At 42.0% G+C, this 22,715-nt stretch overlaps 1 protein-coding gene across 1 annotated transcript in view; it reads left to right on the forward strand.

Moving 5' to 3' along the window:
- The window catches only part of LOC111230733 (protein bassoon-like), a 135,531-nt gene that overhangs the window by 80,261 nt on the left and 32,555 nt on the right, over positions 1-22,715 (forward strand). The gene's annotated exons all lie outside the window — the stretch shown is intronic.

Raw genomic sequence — 22,715 nt, forward strand, 5'->3', positions numbered from 1 at the left:
GAGAAACAATTCAAATGTCAATATTTTTATTTTTATTGATTTATTTACATTTCTATTTGTGATTAATCTCCTGGTTTGTGTGTAAATGTGTGTAAAATAAGTTGTATTTGTATTTTAGATCCTCAAATGATGTTACAGTACAGACACACACACACACACACACACACACACACACAGAGTCATGTAGCTTATACGTATAAAACACTGATGTCTCCCTCTCGGCCGTTCAGCTGGAGGCTCAAACACAAATGTGAATCCACAGAATGACGAACCTTAATGAAGCCAGTCTTCTGTATAAAGTCCCTCTGACAGCCTGGCACTGTCCTCTGTGGTTGCCATGACGAATGTTGGTGGTCCCTCTGTCAGTCAGCTGTCATATCCTGTATGTGTGGCTGCCCGTCGCTGACACTGACAGATACTAAGATGCAGCGGCGTGCGGTCACTTTTACAGACTACTCACCCCCCCTCCACCCNCACCATGACTGAGTGTTTCCACCTTGAACTGCAGTGAACCAATCACAGTCTCATAAACACAGATTCAGGGTTTCATACGTCACAAACCTCAGGAACCAATCCTGTCAGCTGGTGGGGACGGGGGGCGGGGCTAAATACACCTGAAACCTCGTCAGTACAGAGAGAGAGAGTTAGCATTAGCACAACCGCTAACACTGTGTCAGACACTGTCAGTTACAAGCTAACAAACAAACAATAAAAGATGCTAACTAGCTACACGCTCTGAGAAGATGCTAACTAGCTAACGGTTCTGACCCGTCTGCTAGTCTCTGGTTCTGGTCTCAGACTCCTCCTCTGAGTCTGGGTCTGACTGAGGCTCAAACATGTGGCTGAGTCTCTCTGATGTTTCCTCCTCTCACCATCTTGATGCTCTCTGCTCTTTCACCTGTCCACCTGGAGCCAGCAGGTGGTGGGCGGGGCTCAAGGCCTGATCCAGATTTCTCCATCAGGAAGTGAGAGGAGATGATCTGTCTGTTTTTAGCTTTTACTGAGCACTGCATGTCCTGACAGCACGTCACTGCCAAGATGTGATACACACACACACACACACACAGATAAAAATACAGTAAACAAGCCATCACTCAGGCGTATTTGTATGTAGATACAGATAAATGTGTGTACACTTGACTTATAAACTGTGTACACATATGCAAACACACATTTACATCCAATATACACAAACACACTCATACACACAGATTGTGTTCACAGAGAACAACTCACATTTAGACAGAAAAATACCTGCGTCGCCCTGTTCAGCAACGTGTGACATCATTTCACTTTATTTGACTTGGAAGTGAGAGAAACGCAGAAAGAAATGAAAGAGTGAAAGAAAGAAAAGAGCAAAGACTGAAGATGGAAAAAGACGAGAGGGAAAAAACCAGCCAACCACGAAGGAAGATGAGGAGGGAGAGATTGAAAGTGAAGGACTGGGAGAAGAGAGGGATCAAGGGAATGACTTAGATGATGAGTCAGCCATGAAACAGAGAGGGAATCTGACAAATGGTCAGAGGTCGAGATACTGGGAGAGAGAGAGAGAGAGAGAGAGAGAGAGAGAGCTAAACTAAAGTATTGACATTACGTCCACAAACGATCTGATTCTTCGGTACAAACGAGTCGTACCTGGTGAGAGCTGTTCTTTTTTATCGCGGCGTCACAGCTTCACTGTCTTTAGTGAATATTGCAAACATAAAGTCGTGATCACCAGGTGAACTCTCCACCTGCCTGCTTCCCTCTTCAGAGGAACAGTTTATGAAGATATGGACTCCATATCTCAACTTTTCAAACGCTACAGTGGCTTCAACACTGAGTGAGTTTTATTCTTGACTAATTATGAACCACAGCTGTTGTACCCGGTCTTTAAGTTAGTGTCCCTTTGTCACCTGATTTTACATTTCGTGGCTTTTAGTTTTTACTTTAGTTTTACTTATGTTGCCTAGCAACAAAACCTGACTATGATGTCATAACAAGCTGCTGCACAGACGAGCTGTGGGCTCGTGTCTTTACAGGAGGACGGTCTCCTCCATCGTGTTCGAACGAGTGTGTGAAACAGGTCAGTGTGTGACAGCGTGAGATTCATTTTCAAAGAGCAAAGGCCAATGGTGTAACTTCATCAGTCAGTCAGTCAGTCAGTCAGTCAGTCAGTCAGTGTTTATAGAGCTGACACTGCTGTTGCTGTCCAGTAATAGTTCCTCTCTCTGCTCCCCTGTGCTGTTTACTGAATGGATGATTCCCATGTGGGCCGTGCCATTCTGTTGGTGTTTGTGGGGGTGTTTTAATTTTTTCCTCTGCTGGCTGTCCTGCCCCCGAGACTGAAGCTTGATGTGTTTCTGCTCCATTACCTCCTCCATTCCTCCCTCCCTCCCTCCTTCCTTCCTTCCAGCTGTTCTCCTCCTCCTCCTCCACTCAGACTTTCTCTCCTTCTGTCTCGTCTTTTCCTCCCTCTGTCCCTCGTCTCTGTTGCTCTGTTGACATCAGGGTTCATGGGTTGATGCGTCCTGACATGGATACTTTACTTTTGGAGGGAAAATGTGGCTCATTTCGAGCAAATGAACATCAAACTCATAATTTCCTAAATGCTGGAGAATGTTTCGAAGCTTTCGTGTTCTGGTTAAAACTTTAATCCAGTTTCATGTCTGTGAGTGAGAGAGATGAGCAGTTACTGCTACTGAAGGAAAAGCCGAGCGTTACAGGAGAAGATTGATTCCACTCTCGTACGTGTTAGCTAAATATCAAGCTACTCTTCCAGCCAGCTAACTTAGCTTAGCACAATGACTGAAAACAAAGGGAAACAACTAGCCTAGCTCCATCAGAGGAAGCTAATGAGCGTATTTTTCAAAATGTCAAACATTTCCCTTAAAATATCAAATTATTCAAAGAACAACATGTTCAGAAAAATAATAAAAGCACTTCCTGCTTTTATTTCACATTAAAGATAAGATTAGAGTTACAGCAGCAAAGTGACAGTGACAAAAATCCTTAAAAAGATTAATAATATAATATAATATGTACAATAGATGTTCAACTATAACAAAAAGCAAGAAATAGCAGCAGATAAGTGATACTGCACAGATGGTGTGTTAATCAATGGTTATGTACATGATATTAGATAAAACAGGAAAAGATGGAGGAAGTGCTCAGATTACATCAACAAGCAGCAGCAGCAGTGAATTAAAACACAAGTGAATGAGAAATATGATGAAATGTATCATTTTACTTTATTTATTTTAAATAAACGTTGGCTCATCACTCCATCGACACTATAAGGAGTCAGTTGGAAAAGAAATATTTCACTGAAACTCTCTAATGAAACTGTGAGGAAGGTTTGCAGGTTGTTGAAGGCAAGAGCCACATTTCATTGGAGGCTTTACAGGCTGGCGCCCCTGAAGCTGTTGTGAGTAAAACCCTCCCACGCAGCGCTGTGAGAGTTTGTCCAGTTACATTCACAAATAACAATGAAAACACACTCACACACTCTGGTCGGGGAACCTGTTCGTTAATACGTTTAACCCACAGTACGACACCACATTTCATCTTTACAGTAAGAACCCAAAGAAATTTAATATATGACATATAAGTCCCTATATCAAGCTGCTATATATGGGTGATGTTGCTATATATTTCACCTATAATGGGATATATTATTATCAGAGAGCAGTGCTGATGGAACAGGTTGTGTTATAGTTATAGAAGAAATTAGAAATCTGTCATAGATCAACACATAGATATGTCTGATACGTTACTTAAACATGTTTATCTGGCAGTTTAAGGAAAGTGATGAAGAAAGTCCTGATCAGCATCAACATTTAATAGTTTCTCCTCCGGCCGGCGCTCCATCCCTTTGGTGCGAAGCTGTTCAGTACTTTGTTGTTTTCAGCAGGATAAAACAAAAACAAACAAACAAAGGAACAAACAAACAAACACAGGTGAAAACAGATCCTCGTTGGTGGAGGTAACACCATCAGCATCTCTCTACACCAAAGAGCAAAAGGCAGAAAGAAGCAACTGCAGAGATTTCAGACTCAGTTAAGTCTCAGTCAGTGCTTCATATATCAAGCACCACACACACACACACACACACACACACACACACACACACACACACACACACCTTCACACACACACACCTACACTCAGATAAATTCAGGCGTGGGCTGTTGAATTAGCTCTGTCACTAGCATGTTGTTCATCTGCTCAGCTCAGCAGGAGACATAATGACTAATGGTCATGTGGAGAGACCTGTGTGTGTGTGTGTGTGTGTATGTGTGTGTGTGTGTGTGTGTGTACACCTATGTATGCATGTAGTGTTTCATGATGGCTCGGAGCGACCAATCAGCACACAGATACACAGGAAACACACACACACACATCATACCTCCTCTTTCTTTTTTTGTACACGGTGACAAATCTCAGCAATAATGTCTGAGCGAGCGAGTGAGGTAGAGAGACAGAAACAGAGAGAGAGAGAGAAACCACTTAGCACACATGCAAAATACACACGCACATCATACATGCACAAACACACACGCCTACACTGTTGTAACATCCACGGTGACAAATTTGAGCAATAATGGTCGTCACAAAAACGCCACGAGAGAATGAGCTAGAAAGAGGGGAGGGAGTGATGGATGACTGAAGGAGAGTGAGACGGGAACAAATAAAAAAGGTGAGGATTGGACTGTACCATGTTACAGGTGATGGGGGGTGGTAGAGAAAGTAAAAGAGAAATGGACTGAGAATTCACAATGGAGAGAACTGAATCATGTTTTTGTGTCAGCGTGTCAGATCATATGGAACTGTGTGTGTGTGTGTGTGTGTGTGTGTGTGTGTGTGTGTGTGTGTGTGTGTGTGTCTGTGTGTTATAGAAGTCAAGGTCGGCCAATATTAAAATTAGAGCTGCACAATGAATCGAAATATAGTCGAAATCGCAAATCAGAATTTTTTTTGATGAAGGTAAAATGTGTCACATCGTTGAGCATTGTTAGCATTAGCATTGTTAGCACCATCAGTGTTGTGGTGCTACAGAGACGCCCCGACCTACAGATCATATTCTCCAGAAGTAAAGAAAAAAAACATCACATCTTTATCATTTTTAAATCTCCCACAAAAACGATTCCAACTGAAATGACAAAATCTTCCAAAATGATCCTACTTTAATTTTTTTTTTTTTGCATATCTTGCAGCTCTAATTAAAATGAAACATTAAAATAATTTTTAAAGACTGTATCTTAATTTCAAAAGCATTTTTTTAAATGAAAGCTGCTGCTAAATACGACAAAATTCATCTTATTTCTAATTGAATAGAAGATTTCCACAACATCAGGATGGTTGTTTGTGAAATGTGTGAGGAGCGACCAGTGAAACACTGAGTGGGATAAAACATCCAGTCGGTTCAAATAAACCACAGATATGAAAACCAGAGCAGAGGAATGGCTTCCTCTGATTGGTGCTTTCCAGCCCTGGACCTCCATTGTGTGTGTGTGTGTGTGTGTGTGTGTGTATGTGTGTGTGTGTGGAACTAGAAAAATCCAGCTGCAACCAGCAGCTCAGTGGTTTGTATTCCTCTGCTGCTCTCTCCCCCTCTACAGTATCTATCTCTCTCGCCCTCCTTCCTCTTCCTCTTTCGCTCTCTGAATCACATTCATTGTGATTTTGAAATTCCAATTGCCCCCCTTCTGCCCCCGCCCCCTCCCTCTCTGACAGTAACTAGCACCACATTACCCTGTGTAGTACTTTCAGTTATTCCAGACTCCAGTAGATGAGAACTGCAGCTCTGAGGTCCGTCCCCCTGCTGGTGAGCAGTGGTTACTGCGGCTGGACGTCGCCTCTGTCCGTGGTGCTGATCTCAGCTGTTTTCATGCTGCTGCCAGAGTGAACGTCTGCTGTCGAGCTCTTAATGAATCCAATTAAATACGCTGCCTTGATTTTGAGTGATTGGGCAATTAATCCATTCAGAGTTCATCACTGGAAAGACTTTTGACACATTTTTGAATTATCACAAACAAACAGCACCTGCTCTACACTATAGATCACACTATGTTAAAATGAATAATAATAATAATACAGATCAACTTTATTTATGTAGCTCCTTTCACACAAGAAGTGCTTTACAACAAAGAAATTAAATACAATAAAAACATTTAAAAAACACTGATGTAAAATGAAAAACATTAAAAACATTCATGTAAAATAAGATGGAATCATAATAAAATGAATGAAATAATAAACCATTAAAAAAATGATAACAGAGAAAGAATAAAATCAGTAAGACATCATTACTTATAACAGCAGAAGAAGAGCAGAATATCAAAGCTGGTTAAACACTGAGTGAGCTGCTTCTCTAATATAAAGGTCTATCGTTAGTCAGGGAGTTCACAGTGTAGCTCGGTCCTTGACCATCAAGGCCTTTGTTTATAAGGAGGAGGAGCTTAAGATCAATTCTAAATGTAACAAGATTATAGGTAAAAAAAGGTCAAAGTCATCTTATATCTGAATTACATCATTTTGACAGTGTCACCAGATAACGCCACAATAAATCTGACATGATCAACCCTCAGTGGACGCGTCTCGTACAGTATTTGGACCAGGAGCTGATGCGTCTCGTATATGAAGAGTCTGGTTTGCAGATTTTTAAATCACTGACATCTTTTGTCACATTCCATCCACCACCATCACAACCTCTTGTGTTTAGTTTATAACTGCAGGCCGAATAAAAACCGGACGAACACAGAGTAGTGAGAGTCAGTCTGTTCATCGTTTCCAAACTTTTCTTTCTCTGTGAAATAAAATAAGTGACAGTGATGGAGAGATAAGAGGGAGAAATAAAAGAAAAGGATGGTAGATGGATGAAAACTGTGTCCCAGCTGGAGCTCCTGCCCTGCTCTCAGACTCCTGCCGTAATAATTCATGTTTCTTATGAATCACTATATTTAGTGACACGTCTCCTCACAGACCGTCACGCCACTTCTCTGCCTGTCCACGACTCAAATGACCATCTTCACAAATAGCCTCCGCACTTCCCTCCACTTTGTTATGTTAATATTGTGAGCAGCAGCGGGACGTCTGCTGTTTCTGATGGATAATGGATGTTGAATAATTGTCCTGACTAGATTTATTTTATTTTATTTTGTTGAAAAAGTTTCCATCAGAAAAGAAACAGGCAGAATGAGACTCATCACCTCTGAATGTGACATAATGTCCATGTGTGACGTCATCTGCCATTTTAGGCTAATTTAACTCTGTAACTCGTTCTTTGAAATGTATTCTGATGTTAACATGGAAGTTGTTGTGACACAGGATCACTTCTTGTCTTTGATGTGTTACTCTGCGTAGTTTTATTAAACGTAAGTACATTTCTGGTTGTAAATTCAGATCTTATCATATAAACCATTAGCTGTAAAAAGTCCTCTTTGTGTAGGACGGGTGGTGTTTGTGTGTTTCTGAGGAGAAATGCATAAAAATAAGTGTAAATATATAGATGTCCTGGTGATCCCGCCCAGCAATGATATTAAAATAATAACAAATAGTCACGAGCATCAGTGACATTAAATATTAAATTTAAATGGAGTTAGAGATAAAAGACGAGTGTGAGAATAAAACGGAAAGGAAAGAGAAGAGCAGGTGTACTATCTCTGCAACTCCCCCGGGAGGGGAGGGTACATTGATCTCGCCTCCCTAGCAAACACACACACACACACACACACACACACACACACACACACACACACACGCCTGTGTACGCAAGCATAAAACAATTAGAAAACACCCCCTGGAGCAGTTTGGTGAATCAAATTACAGTCCAGGCTTCTCTTGGTCCAGTTGGATCAGATTCTGCTTTGTAACTGACCAATCAACTCTCTAGGGTGCTAATCAATAAAATATCTTGCACTGAAGTGTGTGCGTGTGTGTGTGTGTTTGTGTGTGTGTGCTGAAGTGTTGAAAGGCAGTAAATTTCCCGTAGGGTTGATGGTAGCTTTAACACTAAGTTGTCCCAAGGGGCATAGAGAAATAACAGTGTAGCTTAATGCAGTGTGTATGTGTGTGTGTGTGTGTGTGTGTGTGTGTGTGTGTGTGTGTGTGTGTGTGTGTGTGTGTGTGTGTGTGGTGGCATGTGACTTTGTGTCCTCAATAACAGTAAAACACAGGGTTTGTGAACTGCCACTTGCTGCTGGGCTATTTTTTACACATCTACTCTTTTCTATTCTGGTCTCTTTGTCCACACGGTCGCTGCCGCTCTGCACGCCATGGAGCAACAGACCGCCGACATCTGTGTGTGTGTGTGTGTGTGTGTTGGGGTTTGTCTCCTGTGCACTAATGTTAGGCTACATTATGCTAATAGTTGTCCTCACTCAGTCACAGCACAGTGCTCCTCTGTGTGTCCATGTGTGTGTCTCTGAACATATGGTGCAGTATTTGCAGGTTGTGTTTGTTGATACATGATTACATGACAATAAAGTCGTAATTTTAGGTTTGTGTTGTTTTAATATTACGACTTTATTCTCAAAACGATGTTATATATTGTATATTGTGTATATATATGTGTGTGTGTGTGTGTGTGTGTGTGTGTATGTGTGTAGGATCCCTGTAGGAAACCAGGAGAAATCACAGTCAGTCCATACGTTTGTTCCTCCTCAGTGTTTAATGCTGCTCTCTTTTATCCTCCCATCTGCCCCTCCCCATTTTCTCTCTATTGATCGCCCTGTCAGGGGTCTTCCTAGCCGTGTGTGAATTAATGGTTATTGGTTATTGATCTGTGAACAACCGCTTCCCCTGCACTTCATGTCTTTGGATCAAAGCAAAAACACAAACAGGCTAAATATAAGAGAAGACACACGTTCACACATCCTGAGGAGTCGGTCAATAAAATCTGCATGTTAAACTTTAGATGATCTGAACTGATGGTGCGTTCACAGTCCGTCTGATTATCTGATATCAAAGTGTAACCGACAGAAACTACACAAAGAGTCTCTCTCTCCATCTTCCCTTCTTCTTCCATACTCGGTCGCCCTCGCAGCAGTGGGACAACAGCTTCTGGTTCGGCCTCTGTGTAAAATGAACAAATGATTTTTAAGGGGGGGGGGGGGCATCGACTCTGACACCTAATCAATTCCAATCTGAGCTGCAGCGACAGGCGTCATGTCATCGCTGCTCAGAGATGACAAATAATCACCATGTAGTGAGTGTGTTGTCCCTGCAGCTCCTGCAACAGCCAGACACACACACACACACACACAAACACACACCAATACACGGGGGGGGCTCAAATGCAAAAATATGATGAGTTTTGACCGGAACCTGTTGNGGACATCAACACCCAAACACACACACACACACACACACACACACACACACACACACACACCAATACACGGGGGGGGCTCAAATGCAAAAATATGATGAGTTTTGATAATTAACCGGAACCTGTTGTTTTACCTTTATTTATTTTGAGAAAACTAAACAATCAAATGAAGCTGGATCAGAAAACTCTGCTGCTGCTGCTGCTGCAGCAGAGTTTATCTTAAACATTCATTTTGTGTCAAAGTGAAAACATTAAAACATTGATCTTAAGAAAACTGAGTCATAAATAACATTGTACTGAGACATAGTTTAAATAGTGAATCGACAGGATATCAACAATAAACACAGTGAAACAAAAGCTTGTTAGCGCTTACGCTAGCTATAATATGTGGCTAACTCCAAATGAGCAGTCACACATGCAGAGGGTCTCCCTTTCCTCCCACATCTACCCCCCACCCCTCCTAACCAAATAGGACGAGACCTCCCCTGTTGAAGTGCCCTTGAGCAAAACACTGACTCCCACAAACGGCAGAGTGCAGACCGACCCAGATATTGTTTGGTTGCACAGTATGCAAAACAAACAAAACAAAAAGTGTGTGATTTTATAGAGGCTGACTCAGCGCGCTGTAAGTCAGGGTCAAAACACACACACACACACACACACACACACACACACACAGGGAGAGAGCGGAGGTGAGTCAGACATTGAAGGACACACGACACTGACCTTTACACAATGTGTGTGTGTGTGTGTGTGTGTGTGTTCATACTGTATTACAGCTGTAATCCACATGGACTTCCACAAAAGTGTCCACCTCTTGTTGTGAGGTCATTTTAAACTCAGATTTAAACTATAGGTAAATTTTTATTTTAGTCATAATGAATCGATTCTTATCTGCTTATATTTATTTATTTATTTATTTATTAATTATATCATTATCAAACTTTTTTTTACCAAAACTACTGCAGTGACAGATACAATAATACAAGCCGATAATAATAATAATATATTTATATAAAAACGAACGGATCATAACATCGACAGTGTTTGTAAGTTGGATTTTGGCTTCAGCCGAAGCATCACAACCTGAGTTTTGAGGAACTCGAATCCAGGACTCAGAACTCAACTTGGACCTGAGCGCTGACTCGGACTCTGGACTCAGAAGTTGCAGGCGAGGACTGTTTAGCTGCGTTGTGAGCGCATTAGTTTGCCTCTTGTGTCACACAGAACAGATCAACTGTAAATGGTGACAGCTGTGTTTGTGTTTAGTTCAGACCTTCTTTATTTGTACGTCTTTGTGTAACGGAGACTCGGCTCGGACTCAGTCAGTGGAGGCTCGGGATTCAACTCGGACTCGAGGTTTAGAAACTCGACTACAACTCGACTTTTTGACTCCGACTCATCATTTTATTCTGTTTTGATTCATCGCTCGAGGTTATGTTTGTGAATCACACCAGAAATGAACCTGAGTGTCTGATTGGACGAACTCGTCTGTGTGTCTGAGGCTGAGCAGCTTTAAGAGCGAGGTGAGGATGAAATGACGTGACAGGTACAGTTCATGTTTTTTTTTCTTTCATTCTCAGCAGCAACAGAACAGTCACGTCTGACCTCTGACCTCTGACCTCGTCACCTCTGTGAGAGATTCCCTCTCGCTGCCGCTCTTTTAAAAGACCGAGCTTGTGTTTTTGTCTAAATGTCAAACATGGCATCAGCTCTGTTCTGGGGAGGCAGTGATGCTCTTTATACACACACACACACACACACACACACACACACACACACACACACACACACACACAAACACACAGAAATCCTAGCCGCAAAGCATTTGTCAGCCAGAACTGCCAGTTTCATGAGGCAGAACTAATTCACTGTACATTTTTGGAATCCGCCTCCCTTTTCTCTCCTCCTCCTCTCCCCTCTCTTCCTCTCTCCCCTCGTCCTCCTCTCATCTCTCTTTCTAATTCGTTAATATCCTTATCCTCTCCCTCTGCCTCTCTCTTTCACTCTGACATTTCGCCTGCGTCTCTGCTCGCTCTCTGATTTCTTCTTCTCTCCTCCCTCCTCCTCTCCTTTCTGTTTTCTGTCCTCCTCCCTCCTTCCTCCCTCCTCTCCTCACCTTTTCTTTCAATCCTGTTTTGCGCATTAAATCCTCTCCCTTCCTTCTGCTTCCCCAATTTCTTCTCTCACTCTGTGCAAGAGTTGATGAACAGTCAGTCACATGCAGGAGGTGTTGGAGATGTTGGAGGTGGAGAAGGTGTTGGAGGTGTTGGAGGTGTTGGAGGTGGAGGAGGTGGAGGAGGTGTTGGAGATGTTGGAGGTGGAGAAGGTGTTGGAGGTGGTGGAGGGGGAGGAGGTGGAGAAGGTGGAGGAGGTGTTGGAGGTGGAGGAGGTGGAGGAGGTGTTGGAGATGTTGGAGGTGGAGAAGGTGTTGAAGGTGTTGAAGGTGGTGGAGGTGGAGGAGGTGGAGGAGGTGGTGGTCTTCAACAGGAACCAAAACTTGCACAAAATCCCTCCTATTGCAGCAGAAGGAAAAAATAGATAAATGACAGACAGGAAACTGGTATTTTCTTGTTTCCTCCTCTCCTCTCCTCCCTCTCCTCTCTTATTTCCTCTCCTCTCCTCTCTTGTTTCCTCCTCTCCTCCCCTCTCTTGTTTCCTCCTCTCCTCTCCTCTCCTCTCTTGTTTCCTCCTCTCCTCCCTCTCCTCTCTTATTTCCTCTCCTCTCCTCTCTTGTTTCCTCCTCTCCTCTCCTCCCTCTCCTCCTCTCTGAGCCACTGGCTGAACTTTCCTCGACGTTTTCTTCCTCTAACTTCCTCCCTAGCATCTGTCTGATCGTGTCTTTTTCTTCGCCCTGCGGGATGAGCCAGCAATCTTCCCTACCCATAATGCTCCTGTCCAAGTGAGGACTGCCTCCTGCACTTCAAAGTACACACTTCAGCACTTCAAAGGCTGCAGTCTCTCTCATACTAAAACCAAGGCCAGATCAATTAAATCCTAATAATACCCAGCAGCCCCCCCACCGCCGAGGCTGAGGTTCAAATGTGGGTACACACGGCGAGGCGAGAACTTCCACTTGGTAAACTTTGAGTCCCCACAGAGGTAATTTGTGTTTCAGCTCTGCGGATAAAAACAAGAGGAGGAGGAGCGGCTTCACAAACGTCGCTAATGACGCGTTAAAGAGCGGCTGCTAAACTTTGCTCAAGTACAGTTTTCATTTAGCACAGACTTTATTTTTTAGGTTGTTTAACTGTGAAGAATCACGTCACTCTCATGGTGTTTGGACCGTCCTCCTGTAAGACACGAGCCCACAGGTCGTCTGTGCAGCAGGTTGTTATGACATCATAGTTAGGTTTTGTTGCTAGGCGACATCTAGTGGTCGTAGTGATGATGACAGGAGCACTAAGGGGAAAGTTTTGGTGACGGTTAGAATAAAGAGAGACAGGAGAGCAGTGTTCGATTCCCGTGTTGTTTCTATCATCCGTGACTGTTCGCTGTTATTATTGTAACCATGACAACAGAGATCGTCTAATGCTGAGGACAGCAACAGTCGTGGCTTGGTTAGGTTAAGGAACAGCAATTTGGGTTAAAGTAAGTACTTCCTTGACATTTGACGATATTTGTTGCCATGGTTACAAGATAAACAGCCGGTTTCACACGGGAATCGAACACGCTGCTCTCCGAACACCTGTGGGCTCGTTTCTGTTGTAACCATGGCAACAAACTCCTCGATACAGTCGGCATGTTGGTTACTGTGAGTTGTTGCGTCCATCAGACACAGAAACATTTACATTCACCTCCATCCTCTCCTGAGAGAAACATCTGGCTCTGCAGCTGCTAAATGTGCCAGAAGAATGACTAATGTTTCCATGTGCTGGACAGACAGTGGATTCAGATACTATCAGAAACATGGCCGCCGATGCACGAGACTGAACCACGCAGTGAACGCGCTGTGAAACCAAAACAATGAGCTGAAAGAGGATGAAAAGCTCCGTAGATCTGCAGTTCACATTACACACAGTTATTTGATTTACTGTTCAATCTGACAGTAAATTGATGATACAGTGTGAAACAGCAGGTGTGTTTGTTCCCTGTAAACGTGTCTGATGAAGCATTTGCAGAAGTTAGCTGACTTCATATTCCCTGTTGACCAGCGCTGAGATAGCCAGGCCGCTGTCGCTCTGCTGTGTTTTTGCCTCTGGCGAGCATCCATCCTATTACAAACCCTCTGATCTCTGCAGCCTGCACACACACACACACACACACACACACACAAACATCACACACACAAACATCACACACACAAATAAGAAATAAGAGCGACGGCAAAGTAAGTTAGAGATCATTGTTTCATTGCAACTAGAGAGATGTCTTTCTGTTGTCATGGCAATACGCTGCGGGAAACCGATTCGAAATGAACCAAACTGAAAAGAGGTAAATCAAGAATCAAGCATTAGGTTGAGATGAGACGAAACTCATTCACTCTGAGAGAAAAATTTCAATTTCAACTCTATTATTTGGTTTTATAAATTACTGACCTGAAACATCTGCGCTGATAAAAGTGATTTGATTTGATACAAGAGATCGAGGGAGAGGGAAGAAATGTTGGACTCCACATGCAGACATGAAGACACACACACACACACACACACACACACACATCCATGCACACATAGACTCACTGCACCTGGATTAACAGTGGAGGATTTCATCCAACACGGTTTTCAGCCTGTTGGAGGGAAGAAAAGCAGGGATAGAGAGAACAAGAGCAGAAGGAGAAGGAGAAGGAGAAGCAATAAAAGCAGAAGAGAAAGAAGCAGGAGAGGGAGTGGAGGAGAGGATAAAGAGATTTGACGCTTGAGGAGGAGAGAAAGGAGGGGATGAATTAAAGGTGGAGGAGGAGAGAAAAAAAAATGAGGGGAAGGAAATAGAGGAATAAATTAGAGAAGGAGGAAGTATGGAGGAGGAAGAGAGACACTAGGGGAGGAGAGATAGGAGGGGATGAATTATAGGTGTGGAAAAGCAGCAAAGGAGAGAATAAACAAGATAAATTAGAGGTGGAGTGGAAGAGGAGAGAAACAAGTGGTAGAAAAAGAAGTAGAGAAGAGGATTGACACGTTACCTAACAAAAGCAGGTTTTATTTTCATTTCAAAGATATTTAAAAAAATCTTTTTCATTTTTCATCACAATGGAGCTTCTGTAATTATGTAACCTTGTTGTGAGATGCAGAGGAGTGGGGGCTGTATATATCTGTGTGTTCGTGCTAATGTGTACACATTATGTTTTATTGCCCACATTACACTGTCACCTCTCTCACTTCCTACCTATTTTCTGTCTCCGACCGGACGACCAACTATTCTTCACAGAGCAGATATAAAACCCAGACAAGGTTCGTCCGCCCACCTCTTCCCTCTGCTCAGGCTGTGTGTAGGAGGAACTCATTTGCATATGTAGTCGATTCATCGCTGCCGGGATGATGAATTCTGACATTAGCTAAAACTATGACTGTGACCGCTGTAATCTGATTAACTCCTCAAACAAAGAGGCAGTTATTGTCTCTATATCCATTTGGAGTTTTTAAGAAAATTATCTTTAACTAGTGAGGATTTCAAGTCCCATCATATGACTTAAATAAGTTTATCACATTATGGCTGTCTGAAGAACTTCACATTCAATGAGGGCAACAAGTGGGAGGAGACTGTCCTCACAAGAAAAACAACAGCGTTTATCATTCGCTCAAAAGCCTGAAACGACCTTTGTTGACATTCCTCTGACAGTGACCTCCGGTGGTCGTATGAATTATGACTGTTGTCTGCCAAGAACATGGGAACGTCTTTATACTGAGACTGGTATTAGAGCAGATACGGGTCTCTTTGGAAGGAAATTACAAATTACATCGTTTTTCATTTAGTTTGAAGGACTGGTTTGTTTACAGAATCATCCATCTGTTCTTAGAGAAATGGACAGAGACAAAAGAGGAAGAAGTAAATTAGTTTTAACTTTTTTCTTGTAAAATACAGATTTTTTTTTGTAAAATACTGAATATATTGATCTGTCTGGGCCGCACACACTTAGAGTGTATAAAAGAAACCATCTGATAAGCTTGAAGTTAAAGTGCTTGCAACTTAAAGACGTCTGACATGTGACAAGGTTTCCCAAGAAGCTGCTTAAATCTTAATCTAGTAACTGTAACTCAGAGTGTGAATTATACAATGGCAATCTGGGGGGTCAGCTATTCCTCCAGGGCGAAAGGAAACCCAACCAGGTAAAACTCCTGAGTGAAAAGGAAGAGGGTGACTACTCTAAAAACTAAAGTTAAAGGTAAAAGACTAAACTACCACATCACATGAAATAATAAACTCTATATTGATGTCAAAACATATCTCTCCAACAGCTAATCCTTCCCTTCGATACTGGTAATAAAATGACAAGTCAACATTGGAAATGAAAGGGCACGCTAGCTAACATTAGTTAGCTAAAGTGTAACTTAAGGCTAAAGTTAGAAGCTAGCTTTCATTTGTTAGCTAACTGTAATTTAAGGCTAAAGTTAGAAACTAGGTAACATAAGTTAACTAAACTGTAATTTAAGGCTAAAGTTAGCTTTCATTAGTTGACTAAACTGTAACTTAAGGCTAAAGTTAGCTTTCATTAGTTAACTAAACTGTAACTCAAGGCTAAAGTTAGAAGCTAGCTTTCATTAGTTGACTAAACTGTAACTCAAGGCTAAAGTTAGCTTTCATTAGTTAGCTAAACTGTAATTTAAGGCTAAAGTTAGAAACTAGCTAACATTTGTTATCTGAGCTGTAACTTAAGGCTAAAGGGGGACCCCCCAAATCCCCCCCAAAATTTGAACCCTGCTGTAACTGTCAGATAGATATACAGTAGTGGGGTAGAAAGTACAACATTTCTTTCTAAAATGTTGTGCAGTAGAAATATAAAGTAGCTTTAAAAAAGTACAGCACTTGAGTGGATGTAATTAGCTACTTTCCATTAGTTTGTGGGTAATGATAGTTTTTGTTACAGTTTCAATGGACAAAAGTAGAGAGAGGAAATAAAACTGTAATGAGGAGACGGCGCAAAGAGACAGGGTTTAAGATGGAGACATAGAACAAGAGTAAGTAGATCTGAAAACATCAGGAGGAGAGAGGATTTCTGTGAGAGGGCTCCAGTGAAATATGGTCTTTGTTGTCATATAAATGTGAGACTCCTCACGTACAGTGACAGAACTGATGCAAGCTGTGCAGCGAGCGGTGAAACCTGCCCCGAAACTCACACACTGTTGTTTGGGTTCAAGACTGTTGGTGCAAAAATAATTAGTGAGGATGGAAGACAGTCACAAGGTCACATTATGATATATACAAAAAATTAATACATTTTATGGCACTGGAAGTTTAAATTTTTCCAGTGTAAGAAGTGAAGACAAAAAGTTTCATGTGTGTGTTTGATGACTGGCTGAGCGAGGAGACAGAGTGGAGGATGTTCACAGTACACATCCTTTCATGTTCTGTCGTTTGACACTCTGCCATATTTCAGAGAATTCGCACGGCTCAGCAGAAGCCGTAGCTACGTTTCAAGAGAACTGATAGGTCCAGTCAGCCATCAATCAAAACCTGTCTGCGCTCTGATTGGCTCATCAGAGTGTGTGGCCCCGGGGGTCGACAAATATCGCCGCAGGAAAGTTTCACGAGGCTGTCATGATGATGGTGATGGTGATGATGCGTGGCTTCCTGTCACTTGGTGAAGGACTGCACTGTGAAGCTGAGGCTTGTTGTTCTCATATAGTGGTGAGGTGAGGAATATTAGCTTTACATCAATCAATCCATACAACTGAACTTTTCTTTGGTCGAAAGAAGCAACACTGTGAGCTCCACAAACAAAACTCTCCTGCCTCACACTGTCTCAAAACCTCATCAGATAAAAACCAATTATCTCCACTGGATATGTTTATCTGGGTGAATTGACTATGATTTTTTACTGTTTACTTATTGAATACTTTAACATGTTCCAGTCCTGTCTGACTCGATATCTGTGCCATACAAGCGTTGAACACAAAATGAAGACTGTATGTATTTTGTATTGTGCTTTCTTTGGAATAGGCCGAACACAAACTTCCGCAGAGGTGGAAGAATGAAGTCAGTCAATCAGTCAATCTACATGAAGGTTTTAATAACATATCTACAGAGTCACAAATGTTAATATTATGTCTTCAAAACATTGACTCGCTCTATATTTCATTTTTTTTGACAATATCTTCCCATGAAAAGCCAGATTAACTTTTTTATAGTTGCGATTATGTCGCTCAGAACCTAAAGATGGTCGTCTCTTTTTAAATACCAAACCCACAATCTTTCCTTAATGTAAACCAAAGTGTTGTAATAACCCAAACCTGAATCCCCATTACTCCCACCATCCTCATCATCATCATCATCATCATCAGCTCCTCTCTGTTGTCCACTTCAGCTGTCTGCCGCCACTTCACACGGCTCTTCCCCTGTCTCTGTCCATCTTCTCTCTCTCACACATTTCTAGAGGCTTAGCTGAATTACTGTGTGTGTGCACGTACTTGTGCACGTGTGGTGTCGCTCACTTCCCCATTTCCCCTCTGCCCCGTAGGCTTCTCCTCTCCCCTTCCCTCCTCCTCCTCTTCCTCCTTCTGCTTGTCATCTCTCTCCTTCTGGTTAGCCTTCAGCTACACAGGCCTCCTCCATTCTGCATAAATGTGAACCGTGTGTCTACGTGTGTGTGTGTGTCTACATGTGTGTGTGTGTGTGTGTGTGCGTGTAAGTATGAGTGTATGTGCGCTACAGTGGAGTGCAGCCTAAAGCGGGAGCCAGTGCTAGAGAAGGGTGCGCTCGAGCAGAACAATGGCACTCTGGGTAAAAATAGCACTGGCTCTGTTGGAGGGAGAGAAAAGGAGACGGTGGTGACAGGGAGAGAGAGGAGAGCTGAGAGGAAGAGGAAGATGTTTAGCGATCATGTGGAGAAGAGGGAAAAAGAGAGAGAGGAAGTGCAGGAACTAATGTGTGAACAGTGAAGGAAAAGGATGAGAGTGACTCACACTACAAGTGAACTGAAACTGAGAGAAGCGGAGATGCTTAGAGAAACACCTTTTATCAGAGTTACCAGGGTTTCCTCCGAGGCTGAGGTGGGTTTCTGCAGATGATGTGTAGTGATCCAAACTCATGTATGTGCACATATAATGGTGGAAGAAGAAGTAAAGACAAAAGGGGAGAAAGAGAAGAAAAAGCAAGCGACACCAAACAGTCCTTACGGATGATGCAGATTTCCTCAGGGCTAGTGTGTGACAAATACAAATACATTCATTCATGAGTAATTGTACGGCCCCCCGAGTACTGTGGCCTCAGTTTGTCATACATCCAGTCCACTGGTGGAGGAGATATGGTGTGCAGTAGATCCATGTAAATAAACAACAAATCCACTGCTTTTCATTTCATGAACTGCAAAAAGAGAAACGAGGTCGTTACAGAGGAAAAAATGTAAAAGAGCAATAAGGCAAACAGGAGGAAAAGAAATACACAAAGAGAGCTGGAAGGTACAGGAAAAATACAATCCCACAACAGTCAACACATCTCAAAAGGACAGACATTCAGAGAGAGAGAGAGAGAGTCTGAATACATAATAAGCTTCAGAATGAGAGCGGCAGATGAAAAGAAAACAGCAGTGCTCTTCAAAGAGAATTAGGACTGATGGAGCATTTTACTGAGCGTTATTGACAGGAGGAAAAAGGACCAGATTGTTGGTGCTATGTAGGTTAAGTGGTGCAGCGATGGGCTACTCTGCACACACACACACACACACAGTCGTGACTGCATGACTTTAGAGGACATTACATTGACTTATACATTCACTTCCAGGAGACTTAACCATGACTGCCTAACCCTAACCTTTACCGTAACCTTAGAGCATGTCTTCACCTTCAAGTGTAATTATTAACGTTATGGGGAATTGCTTTTTGTCCCCAGTATGTGTAGAGATTTAGGTCCCCACAACATGAGTTATACCTAGACTGCACACACACACACACACACACACACACACACACTCACACTCAATGTGATCTGTAAGACTGAATGTACTTGCTCTGGGAAAAGGAGGGAATGAGTTCACTTTAGGGTCTAAAAATGATTCAAGTCTCAGATGTTACTGTACAGTTAGCTGCTTCAGGAGATGCACACATGCACACGCGCACACACACACACACGCACGCACGCACGCACACACACACACACACACAGACTCTTTCTTTGGAGGTAGCATATGCACACATACACACAGCGTCAGCATCCTCCAGTACATTCTGTACTACAGGGTCTAAATATTTACAACATGAGCCTCAAACCCTCCTAGTAGAGAAATGTTCTCTGTATTATATATGTTAGTATTTACAATGAAGTCACAATATTCATTATATTCAGTGTTATAGCTGCTTTATGTGAAAAAGATATGATAAATATCGATATTGTGCAGGCTCTATGAAAGCTGAAACCCTTTTACACGATTAATTGATTAGTTGATCAGCGGAAAAGTAATCGTCAGTTATTTTGAGAATAATTTAAATCATAAAGGAAACACATCAAACATTTCCTGGTTTCCGCTTCTCAAATGTTCCTTTTTTCTATTACGCCTTAATCCTTCATGCTCAGAGAGCCGAGCTCAGTCTAATGAATTCTGGTCTGGTGCTCAAATGTTTTGACACTTTCACTAGTCATTTGTTCCACTTTTAAAAAACTGTGCTCTCCGTTTGGTATGCTGAATTCATTCTGGAGGGAGAAACACGGTCAAAGGAAAATGTGCTTTTAAAGAGAGCGGCAGAAAACAGTGTGTGGAGGTAATTAAACATCCTCCTGGTGGGAAGCCTTTTAGCTCTAAATCAATGTCTCATTTCATCACAGTGAAAATAACTGAAAAAAATACTACATTAATGATTTTCACCATTTGTTCAGTTTTATCTTCGATTTTTCTCCATTCTTTCCTCCTTATTTGAACGTGGACACGAAAACAGATGTGTATAAAAAAGAGAAGCACATCGTGTTTCAGGGTAAAGATATATCACATACCATTCACTTGAATGTGAAAGTGAATGTAGACATTTTGCTGTTGAAGAGATTTTCACATTTACAAAGCAACTCTGAATGACTAAGCTGTATTCCTGAGGGAGAGCTGGGCTGCAGCCAGATAGATCCATTGTCTCTGTTCAGCTTCTTTTGGCTCTGTCTCTTTATTGTTGCCCACCACATTTGTGTTTCTGCAGGAAAGAAAAACTCAGAGAAGTTGTCACTTATCGGAGCTGGTGGATCCATGTTGAAGGATTTGGTCATGGATCATTAAAATGTTTGGCCTGTCTTGGAATGAAGGCTTTCTACAGGGTGATAGACGTTATTTCTTTGCGCCCTTTTTTCAGGTTCAGAAAATATAATTATTTGGGATTTTTTCTGGTTTATCTACTTTGTTCCTTCCTAATAATTCCAAATAGCATTACAAAGGTTTTAATGGTCACAGTTAACTACTAGAGTGTCCACTTCTTGATCCTAGGCAGCGTTAGTCACTGCAGGACTCTGGCAGAGGGAGATGGAGTCTTTTCGTATGGCACCCAATCACAGATAAACACTCAAAAGGGGATTCAGATAAAGCGAGAGCAGGAGCGAGATAAAGGAGAGAGAGAGAGAGAAAAGACAGAATGAGGAGGAGAGGAGTGCTTGGAAGAGGTTTGGTGAGTTTGCTGGAAAGAGAGAGAGAGAGGCTTCGATGAGTGGGTGGAAAAGAGCAGAGATGGAAGATAAGTGTCGTGCAGGGAGGGCTACATCTGTCAATTATTCATTACATGAGTAATACAGCTGCTCATCAGCCCAAAACAGCATCAGCTACTGTCCTGGATAAAGAGAGAGAATAATAAACAGGCTAAACAGAGATAACAGGGAGAAAAAGAATATTTAACATCATGTAAATAAGAGAAACAAATTAACAGATAATTCTCAATTCAGTCAATGCATTTTTATATTTAAATATGAATGTACACTTTCTTAAAAAATAAGCTAATAACTCTTAATAACTATGTTAAAGTTAAATATAAACATCAATTAGAAGTGATACTGAAGTGAAGTGATATTTCTCCTTACATCTGATCTCAGAACAATGTTCTGTACCTTTAAGGATCTGATGCCTGTTTGTATTCATCGTGTAATTTCCCGCCCTTCGGTGGCGGCATACTCGCCGCTATCGTTATTTCATTAACGGTAGCCGGTGTGCTTGTCAAACTGTCTGACCGTTCTCAGATCAGTAGCATTATATACGCATGCGCAGACGTTAAGAGGCAGCAATCGCAAGTAAACGAGTAAATTACGCTGATTTATCCTCTCCGTGTGAGATCTGTTGTAAATTTGAGACAGAATATAGTTACAGGAATAGCGCAGCTGCTTTCAGGAATAGATCCGTACGTAGGTTGTGTGCGTAGAGAGAGAGAGAGAGAAAGAGAGAGGTGATGCTAGCGCCCGGAGCAGAGTTAGCTAGTTAATTAGCAGTTAGCAGTGTAGCTGTGTTCTACAACTACAGCTAATACTCCTCAAGACCCAAGTTCCTGCGTCTCCCCTGTGCTTCCAAACTACAGTCCAGACCCTGAGCCAGGAAGTTAAACAACACTGAGGCTGGAACATACAAGATTCTGCTTTGTCACTGGAGAGAGTCATTGTCAGTTTATGATAAATATTTTTCATAGATATTTTTCCTCTGCACTGCACAGTTGACATGTTTATCTGAAGGGGTAAAAGTCAGTTAGCAACTAGCTGGTGAGCATAGCTAAAGAGCTCCCAAAAGTTATGAGTCAATATTGTGTTCACAGCTTGTTTCCACTGCTGCCAAGTGGCCAAAAATTCTGTTATTGCAGGTTTTTATTAAATTAAATTTCATATTCACATTATATGAAGCTCTTCTCTGCCTGTTTAGCCATGGTGGCTATCAGTGCTGATGCTAGGTCAGTTCTCTTATGCTTCTTTTGTTTCCAGACTTGAAACACATTTATTCTAGAAAGATCTCAGAGATACTGTGTCCACATCAGCAGATCTATCATGAGTGACAACAGGCTGGAGAAGGTTTGATGTTGTGAATCTTTACAGGACATTTTATATGTTCCTGCTAAACTTTTAAAGGATTGACAAATAGTTTGTATCTCAAAGAGGTTTTCAAAGTGTTTTCAAGTGTGTGTCTGTGCTTTTATGTGCTTCCCAGTTTTTGTCAGTCAGCCTCAGAGTGTGTGTGTGTGTGTGTGTGTGTGTGTAATGGTGTGAGGGGAGCTGATGCGACGACAATAGGGTGCAGCTATCAGAATGACTTGGCCTTTTAGAAGTGTGCAAAAGCTCAGCTTAAACTGCTAAAGCTCTGTCTGGAAAT

Source organism: Seriola dumerili, unplaced genomic scaffold (genome assembly GCF_002260705.1).
Source record: "Seriola dumerili isolate Sdu_G_001 unplaced genomic scaffold, Sdu_1.0 BDQW01000283.1, whole genome shotgun sequence".
In the NCBI taxonomy this organism is placed as follows: domain Eukaryota; kingdom Metazoa; phylum Chordata; class Actinopteri; order Carangiformes; family Carangidae; genus Seriola; species Seriola dumerili.